Source organism: Rhinopithecus bieti, unplaced genomic scaffold (genome assembly GCF_001698545.2).
Source record: "Rhinopithecus bieti isolate Rb0 unplaced genomic scaffold, ASM169854v2 scaffold_64846, whole genome shotgun sequence".
NCBI lineage: Eukaryota > Metazoa > Chordata > Mammalia > Primates > Cercopithecidae > Rhinopithecus > Rhinopithecus bieti.
In genome coordinates this window covers 66961-76670 of record NW_016825275.1, presented here as the reverse complement: position 1 = coordinate 76670, position 9710 = coordinate 66961, and positions in this window count along the sequence as shown.

Here is a 9710-nt window from a genome sequence, read left to right as displayed (position 1 = left end):
TCCTTTCCATGTTTAGTGCTTTCTTCAGGAGCTCTTGTAAGGCACACCTGGTGGTGACAAAATCTCTCAGCATTTACTTGTCTATAAAGGATTTTATTTCTCCTTCACTTATGAAGCTTAGTTTGGCTGGATATGAAATTCTAGGTTGAAAATTCTTTTCTTTGAGAATGTTGCACATTGGCCCCCACTCTCTTCTGGCTTGTAGAGTTTCTGCTGAGAGATCCGCTGTTAGTCTGATGGGCTTACCTTTGTGGGTAACACAACCTTTCTCTCTGGCTGCCGTTAACAGTTTTCCCTTCATTTCAACCTTGGTTAATCTGACAATTATGTATCTTGGGTTTGCTCTTCTCGAAGAGTATCTTTGTGGTGTTCTCTGTATTTCCTGAATTTGAATGTTGGCCTCCCTTGCTAGGTTGGGGAAGTTCTCCTGGATAATATCCTGAAGAGTGTTTTCCAACTTGGTTCCATTCTCCCTGTCACTTTCAGGTACACCAATCAGATGTAGATTTGGTATTTTCACATAGTCCCATATTTCTTGGAGGATTTGTTCATTTCTTTTTGCTCTTTTTTCTCTAAACTTCTCTTCTCACTTCATTTCATGCATTTGATCTTCAATCACTGATACCCTTTCTTCCACCTGATTGAATTGGCTACTGAAGCTTGTGCATGCGTCACATAGTTCTCGTGCCATGGTTTTCAGTTCTTCTCTATGCTGTTTATTCTGGGTAGCCATTTATCTAATCTTTTTTCAAGGTTTTTAGCTTCTTGGCAATGGGTTCGAAAATCCTTCTTTAGTTCAGAGAAGTTTGTTATTACCGATCGTCTGAAGCCTACTTCTGTCAACTCGTCAAAGTCATTCTCCATCCAGCTTTGTTCCATTGCTGGTGAGGAACTGTGTTCCTTTGGAGGAGAAGAGGTGCTCTGATTTTTAGAATTTTCAGCTTTTCTGTTCTGGTTTCTCCCCATCTTTGTGGTTTTATCTACCTTTGATCTTTGATGATGGTGACGTACAGATGGGGTTTTTGTGTGGATGTCCTTTCTGTTTGTTAGTTTTCCTTCTAACAGTCAAGAGCCTCAGCTGCAGGTCTGTTGGAGTTTGCTGGAGGTCTACCCCAGACTCTGTTTGCCTGCATATCACCAGTGGAGGCTGCAGAACAGCAAATAGTGCAGAGCAGCAAATGTTGCTGCCTGATCCTTCCTCTAGAAGCTTTGTCTCAGAGGGGCACCCAGTCATATGAGGTGTCAGTTGACCCCTACTTGGAGGTCTCCCAGTTAGGCTACTCGAGGGTCAGGGACCCACTTGAGGGGGCAGTTGGTCCATTCTCAGATGTCGAACTCTGTGCTAGGAGAACCACTGCTCTCTTCAGAGCTGTCAGACAGGGACATTTAAGTCTGCAGAAGTTTCTGTTGTCTTTTGTTCAGCTATGCCCTGACCCCAGAGGTGGAGTCTACAGAGGCAAGCAGGACTCCTTGAGCTGAGGTGGGCTCCACCCAGTTCAAGCTTCCAGGCCACTTTGTTTACCTACACAAGTCTCAGCAATGGTGGACACCCCTCCCCCAGCCTTGTTGCCACCTTGCAGTTGGATCTCAGACTGCTGTGCTGGCAGTGAGCTAGACTCCTTGGGCATGGGAACCTCTGAGCCAGGTGTGGGATATAATTTCCTGGTGTGCCATTTGCTAAGACCATTGGAAAAGTGCAGTATTAGGGTGGGAGTGTACTGATTTTCCAGGTACCGTCTGTCACAGCTTCCCTTGGCTGGGAAAGGGAATTCCCTGACCCCTTGCACTTCCTGGGTGAGGCAATTCCCTGCCCTGCTTTGGCTCACACTCCATGGGCTGCACCCACAGTCCAACAAGCCGCAGTGAGATGATCTCAGTACCTCAGTTGGAAATGCAGAAATCACCTGTCTTTGGCGTTGCTGTGGAGCTGTTCCTATTTGGCCATCTTGGAATTGCCTCGTCCTGGTTTTCATTTGGAAATTGAATGCAACCAAGTTCTGTAATATATCTACTCTCAGGAAAATAATATGACTATTTGTTCTCCTACAGAGGAATGAGGGATTCAGGTCTCTTGTATCTCTCTGTCATTGCCATGGGCTGCACTGTTCACAGCTGTTCTCAGCTGTATTGGATTGTTCCAAAGGACCTCCTGCTCTGGCAGCACACTAACCTAGAGAAGTCATGCTCGAGAGGCAGACACAAAATAGGGTAAAGAAAATTTGCACCTTAAGCAGTTTTCTCTTCTCTGTTGAACTTCTTCACCCCCATCACTTTAGTTGCTAACAAATAATAAGAAAAAAATAACCTTTGAACTTCTGGAGTTTTTTAAATAATTTTTTCCTTTTTGTTTTTAGTTGACACTTGTACATATTTATGAAATACAGAATGGTATTTCAATACATGTATACAATGTGTAATGATCAAATCAGGGTAATTAGCATAGCCATCACCTGAAATGTTTATCATTACTTTGTCTTGTGAGCATTCAAAAATTCTCTCTCCTAGCTTTTTGAGACTATCCAACAAATTATAGTTCACCATATTTACCCTCCAGTACTGCAGAACACCAGACTCACTCTTCCTACCTGTTATTTTGTATTAACCAAACTCTGCTATCCTCCCCTCCTCCACCTCCATACCCTTCCCAGCTTCTTTTTCTTTTTTTTTTCTTTTAGATGGTGTCTCGCTCTGTCACCCAGGCTGGAGTGCAGTGGTGCAATCTCGGCTCACTGCAACCTCCACCTCCCAGGTTCAAGTGATTCTCTTGCCTCAGCTTCCTGAGTAGCTGGGATTACAGGCATGCACCACCATGCCTGGCTAATTTTTTGTATTTTTAGTAGAGACAGGGTTTCACCATGTTGGTCAGGCTGGTCTCAAACTCTTGACCTCGTGGTCTGCCCACCTCAGCCTCCCAAAGTGCCCAGCTTCTAATACCCACAATTCTACTCTCACTATTCATGCCCTCAATTTTGTTTTTTAGCTCCCACATATGAGCGAGAAAATCTGATATTTATCTTTCTGTCCCTGGCTTATTTCTGAGTCTTGGTTTTTAAGAAGGCTGTTCTTCATTTTAAGGAATAAGAAAGATGTACCTACTGTTTCTGCATTTGCATTATGGCTAATTTTAAAGGTATCTTTTGGTCTAATAAGAAGTATGTGGGAAATTGACTTTTTCCAATATCATTTGATAGCTTGATGAGAACATACTGTAGAGACTCTATTGTTTTGGCCTTTAAAGGAATAGAGAGTTCTGTATCTCCAAGGTATGCTTTTCTATAAGACCATGAAGACCTTCTAAATGCCCAACCTTGCTACAGTCTATGTGGTGAATAGGTACTTGTTTGAGTTTTACATGAGCATTATTCTAACTGTAATTTTAGATATTTACACCATCATCTACTTATTTGACTCCTTCATGGATTTCCTTATAGATAGCCTCTGTGATGAGTGACTGAATACCCTATATTTGAAATCCACTATAGGAGATGGATTACATTTGTTTTCTATTGCTACCTAACAATATTTCCACAAATAGCAGTTTAAAATAACACACATTTATTATCTCATGGTTTCTGTGAGTTAAGAGTCTGGGTGGGCATGGTGTCACTAGAGTCTCTGCTTCAGGGTCTTCCAAGGCTATAATCAAGGTATCAGGGAGGGCTGTGGTCTCATCCAAGACTCAACTGTGGAAGGATCCACTTCCAAGTTCAGGCAGTTCTAGGCATAATTCAATTCGTTGCATGTGACTCATTTTCTTGCTGGCTGGAGGCTGCCCTCAACTCCCTGAAGCCTCCCACAGTTCCTTGCCACATGGGATTCCCCAATAGGACCACTTGCTTCCTCAGTGCTAGCAAAGAAATGACCCCGGCAAGAGGGGTTCTAAAATCATACATGGCGTATGCATATAGTCATGTACATGTCGTACAATGGTCCATTTAAATATATCTGATTTGTAATATTAAAAAGTATCTTCAGTTCTACCCTAAAATATTCTTAAATATGATCTGTGTTTGAAGTATCTGAATGGGAGTCAAGAACTTAGAATCCTTCGTCTAAGTCCTTCAAGATCATGAGAAACTTTCTCTGTATATGATGCATTTTCACAGGGCTATGATAATCCTGGGAGGACTACTTTGCAAGATACTGTTTCCACTTTGGTGTGCTAGCTTTTACCCTATATTCAAAAGCAAATGTCCCTCTATTCATATGTTTATGATATCACTGAGGAACTGGCTGCCATAAATTTTCTCCTTAAATGAGTCACACTTGTATGCAAAGAATACCAAGTTATTTTATTAAAATGTTAAGTTATTTTATTAAAATGTTAAGCCTCAAGGTATTTTTAAAAATAGCATTAATGGGGGGTTGGTCAAGTGTGCACTGGTATTCTTAACAAGTCTGTATCTTGTCAAGTTGGTTCCAACTTGATTAATCCAAGAAGATTAGCCAGCTGTCCTAAACAACTTCTTTTTTGCTCCGAAGTTTGTGTGGCCTTATTAAAACACCCCTGGAAAGGCCTTTTAAGACTCACTGTTAAATACTGGCTTGATTCCCACCCTCCTGTTCTGCTACAGAAAACCTGTCATTTCCTCGGGCATGAAGGAAATCCTCCCATTAGAGGGAGTGGTTGGCAACTCCTGATATGAGGTCATGGGCTATTTTGTCCCAAGAGTAAGATTTCCCTTTGACCTGGCAATGCCACCTCTAAACTCCCAGCATTTTCAAAGGAGATGAAAAAATGCCTTATTGAAATCTGGGTTAATGTAGTTGTTTTGGTTAATTTAAAACTTGAAAAAAATCAAATAATGAAGATGTGATCTTAGTTTACATCCAACGAAGCCCTTAACTGTTCCAATAAACAAGTATTAGTCATTTTAAAAAATTCTAGTCTCAACAAACCTCATAAAACATATATTTCTGAGTAAGTAGTTGTGATTTGAGAATGCCAGCCACTCCTCTCTTTTACTTCTTCTATAACCTACGTGTGTTTTGGTCAGAGTGCATAATGTTTAGTCATTTAAAAAAATGTCAACAAGACAATGGATACTTTGGTCCCTAACTTACCTGTCAATATATTTTAAATTTCTAATGTTTCCTTCTAACCTTACACCCCGGGTCCCTGCCTGTTTTCTCTTCCTTGCCGTTCTCATTTGCCTCTAGAGTCTTCCCATTGGTTACTTGTTCTTACAACTCTTGTATGTGTATAGTGATGGGTGTTCAGAATGGGGTAGGGTGGTAAGTGCTGTTTCCCCTTTCCCTGGATTCCCACCAGCTCATGAATTTCAGAACTTCTACCTTCCCTGAAGGATCAGGGAAGTTGCTGCATTCGCTCTCCTCTCTTGGGTGAGATGTCCAGATGTCAGGCCACACTCTTGGTCTATGAGTCCCAACTGAGTGAGGCTATGGAGCCTTCCTTTCAGCTCTCTCAGTCCCATCCAGTCTCATGTTTTCCTCCATCTTGTAAACCCTCAGAAAAGACTTTGCCCCTGGAAGGGGGAGGGTGGTGAAGTTCTGTAATCATCCAGCTATTCTGGCTAAGAACATCTCTTGGGTCAAGGATGGGATGAGAGCAAGCTTATCGAACAGGATGCCCCAGGGTCAAAGGAAATGATATGATGCCTTTACCCATCTTGGGTAAAGATCCAGCCCTTCACAGTCTTGCTTTAGGAGTGATACAACTGGCATTTTGCTCTCTGACTGGGTCTTTTTCAGTTTATCCATTATCCAGAGGAGAGATGGGTACTATGAATTAATGTCCTCAAATGCCAATAATGAGCATCAACCTGGTTCTGCTCTCTCCTTTCCCTCACAGGGAAGCAGACCTGAGGGAAGCAAATGGGATTTTTGTGGGCAGCACAGCTTGTGAGCAACTTCATGGGGCCTGATCAGGAAGGCAGACAAAGAGCCGGATGTCCTGTGAAATGAGGGCACTTGGGATGTGGGCCACCAGGCCAAGTTTAGTTCTTCCTGGTTTCAGCCAAGCACAGGAGGTAGACCAAAGCTCTGGTGGAGACTCTGGGCAGGAAGCCAGGCCTGTGAAACCTGCTAAAATAGGCCTGGTCAGTATCCAGGGCACAGCATGAGAGAATCAAAAGGTGGACATCCTCAGTGAGTCAGGCTGACAGAAAAGGACAGAGGTCATGATCCTTGAGGGAGCCAGAGCTGACTCAGCTTCAGTGCTGGCTGTGGTCTCCAGTGTATTTGAGGTAGGAGCAAAACTGTGTCCCTAACTTGTCATATACTCTAAATTAAGAGTCATGACTTTGACCAACTCAGACTTCAGTAAGGTGACCATTTTCTTTTTTTTCTTTCTTCCTTTTTTTTTTTTTTTGAGATGGAGTCTCACTCTGTGGCTGGAGTGCACAATCTTGGTTTACTGCAACCTCCACCTCCTGGGTTCATGCCATTCTCCTGCCTCAGCCTCCCGAGTAGCTACAGGTACCCGTCACCATGCCTTGCTAATTTTTTTGTATTTTTTTTTTTAAGTAGAGACGGGGTTTCACCATGTTAGCCAGGATGTTCTCAATCTCCTGACCTCATGATCCACCCGCCTTGGCCTCCCAAAGTGCTCGGATTACAGGCATGAGCCACCGCACCCGGCCAAGGTGACCATTTTGTATATTGGAACTCAAAGATTCCATTAAAAAGACAGAAAAGGAACCTAGATGACTAGGAAAATGGTATGGCCAGTGGCCTGATGTAGAGAACTGATTATCTACACAGAATCTAAAACATCCTGCTTCACCCAAAGTGCACATCAAAAAGAGAACTCCCCTCCAACCTTCTGTTAGCATTTGCCTTGGTTTTAGCTCAGCAAAGGTAATATTCATGTGCAGGCAGAGAACGAAAGATGAGTCTATATTATTTTCCTTTTGGTGATGGGAGCAAGCTTATTGAACAGGATGCCCCAGGCCCAAAGGAAATGATATATCTGTCTAAGGGCTTCTGTGAGGCCACTATAAGCTCCCAGAGCATCGGTAGAATTGCTGGGCCCTGTTGCCATGACAGCGTCATCTCGAGCAGTGGCTGCACTCCTGCAGAACCTACAGTTTGAACTCTGTCTCTGTGGTCCAGTTCATTCTTCTATAGAACTGTGTTTACCTCGGGGTGCATTGGGTAGAGTGAGGGAGAAGTGGCTGCAGGGACTGACACTGCCCCTACTGGCACCGACTCTGCCTGATGGCACCTCATCCCCATCCTTCTTCATGTCCTCCTGGCTCATGGGCCAAAGAGGCCTCTCATTATCCACATTATCACAGGCTTGTCCCCACAACCCATTAATGGTCAGCTCTGCCAATTGCCAACTGTAACCTTGGGCAAATTAGTCAGCCTCTCTGACTCTCAGTTTCTTTTTCTTAAAATAAGGGATACAATACTTCCTCTCAGGATTTATGTGCAGATCAGTTTGAGGAGTGTAACATTTGTATAGCACTTAACATAGTACCGAGCCATGAGAGGCATTCAATAAACAGGAAGCTATTATTCTTATTAGCAGTATTATTAAGATTAATAATAAATGGAATTATATTTGTAATAACAATAGTAATAATGTACTATTAATAGTAATAACTATTATTATTACTTGTGGCTTATTTAGGTTGGCTAATGTTCATATATTTGTAATGCACACATATGTGTATATATTCCAACACATACGCTCCAGTTTCTGACTCCAAACACCTAACTATTTGAATGTCTAGCATTTATTTTATGACACATAGCATACCTATATTATGTATAAAATATACCTGTTATTTTCAGAGCAACAAGATCAACATACAATGAAAATTCATTTCTACAGCTAGTTTGGAGAGAAAAGAGCAGTGTTTGGGTTTTTATCCTCAATTTTCACAGTGCAGTCATTTTGAACAAAACAAATGGGCATATCCAGTCATCTCACTAGATATACACAGCTCAGCCCAGGAAAGAACTGGGGATTCTCCAGGATGAAGGAAGCCATGTAAGTGGAAATGGCCTCATGAGGCACGTTCTTGAATCCACTTCAAGCAACAGGTCTAGGACAAAGAAACTCACTGGTTAGTGGTTACAAGACCATGACCATTCACCTTTGAAGTAAGAGAATCTTAGAATACCTGTGAGTCAGAAGGCATGGGGAATTCAAACCCCATCTGGGACAACAGGACTCAGATGTCTAAAGAGCACAAAACTCTGGCATCCAAACTAAAATTATTAATTAACCAATAGGACAAGACAAAGTTTTAGGAATAAGTTAGACATTTTTCATATTCTTTGAATCTAGAAAATGTAATATAGGGACAAAGTCAATGAACCCAATACGTGCCAAGAACTAGGGAAAATTAGAAAACCACACGAGCACACAAATAGCTGCTTATTGACTGCTCCCTATGGGCCAAGCAATTGACACATTGTTTTATATAAGTTTCACAGCAATTTTATGGAGACATATCATTATGCTCATTCTATAGATGAGAAAACTCAGACCTAGAGAGTTTAAACGGCTTGGTGAGAGTCACTAACATACTAGTTAGTAAGCAGCAGGTGGGCTCGGAAGTTCACACTCTTCCTGATAACCCACATGCTGCTTTGCCGATTGTCACATCAGCACCATTACTGCAAAAGGCAGCTGCTCTTCATACAGACAGTGCCATTTTAAAGCACAGTAATCAGAACGGCTGGCGGGAGGTGGGGTCACATGGACAGAACATTCAAATGCACTCCTTAAGATTCTCTCCTCTTAGAAATCCTGTGATTGGTTCCTTGAACCATGTTTTCTATGAGCATTTATGTCTTGTTGACCAGCAACCCATCATCTATATTTCAAAACAATACCTGGGCACCCTGACAAGCTGACACTTTTAAAGCAACAACAACACTAAATACTTTTCCATTTAAATACAAATTTAATTGACAGACTATTTACTATCAATTAATTTATTTACTTTTTATATTTAAAATATAGTTTTCTGAGCCCAAATTCCAAAATTCCAGTAAAAAAGGTGGTTTCAACAAATAAAGCCACCACTCACTAATCCAGGAATCAAGTGAAATACTTTTCATCAAATTTATCTCCACAACCATCCTGCAAAGTATTATTGTCCACACCTCTTCTATAGATGAGGAAATGAACTAATGCTCAGAGAGTTTGAATAACTTGTCCAAAGTCACATAGGGAGGATGTAACCAGAAATCAAACCCAAACTATGTATTCTACAAGACTGGCCACATTGCAGGGCTTTGTTTAGAATGTGTAGTTGTCTTCATAGGTGAAGACAAGACCCTCCTGCAATGGAAAGATCCAGAGTCTGGGAGCATTTCTCCTGACAACTGAAAAATTTCCTAAGGAAAGGTTTTGCTTCAACAGGGGCCGATTCTTCTGACTTCCACACTCTCAGAGTAGAAAACGTGGTTATTAATGAAGCATGAAATGGTGAAATGATTATAAAGAGATACCGTCGGTTTACTCCTGCCAGCCCTGGGTCACGTCCAACCAGCGAATGTCCTCAGGATAGAGCCCATCCTCCCGGGAACAGCACAGCAACCAGATCACGTGCATGGGGAGTGAGCAGGTTTGGGTTCATCTCCAAATTGTTATGTTGCACAAATTACAGTCAACTTTGTTCACCTCCCAATGTTTTTCCATGTCACAGGTATAACACCACCTCTCATATCCATCCACCAGGCAATTAATAACTGCTATTTAAAACATTCACTCACTTGTTTACATGGGA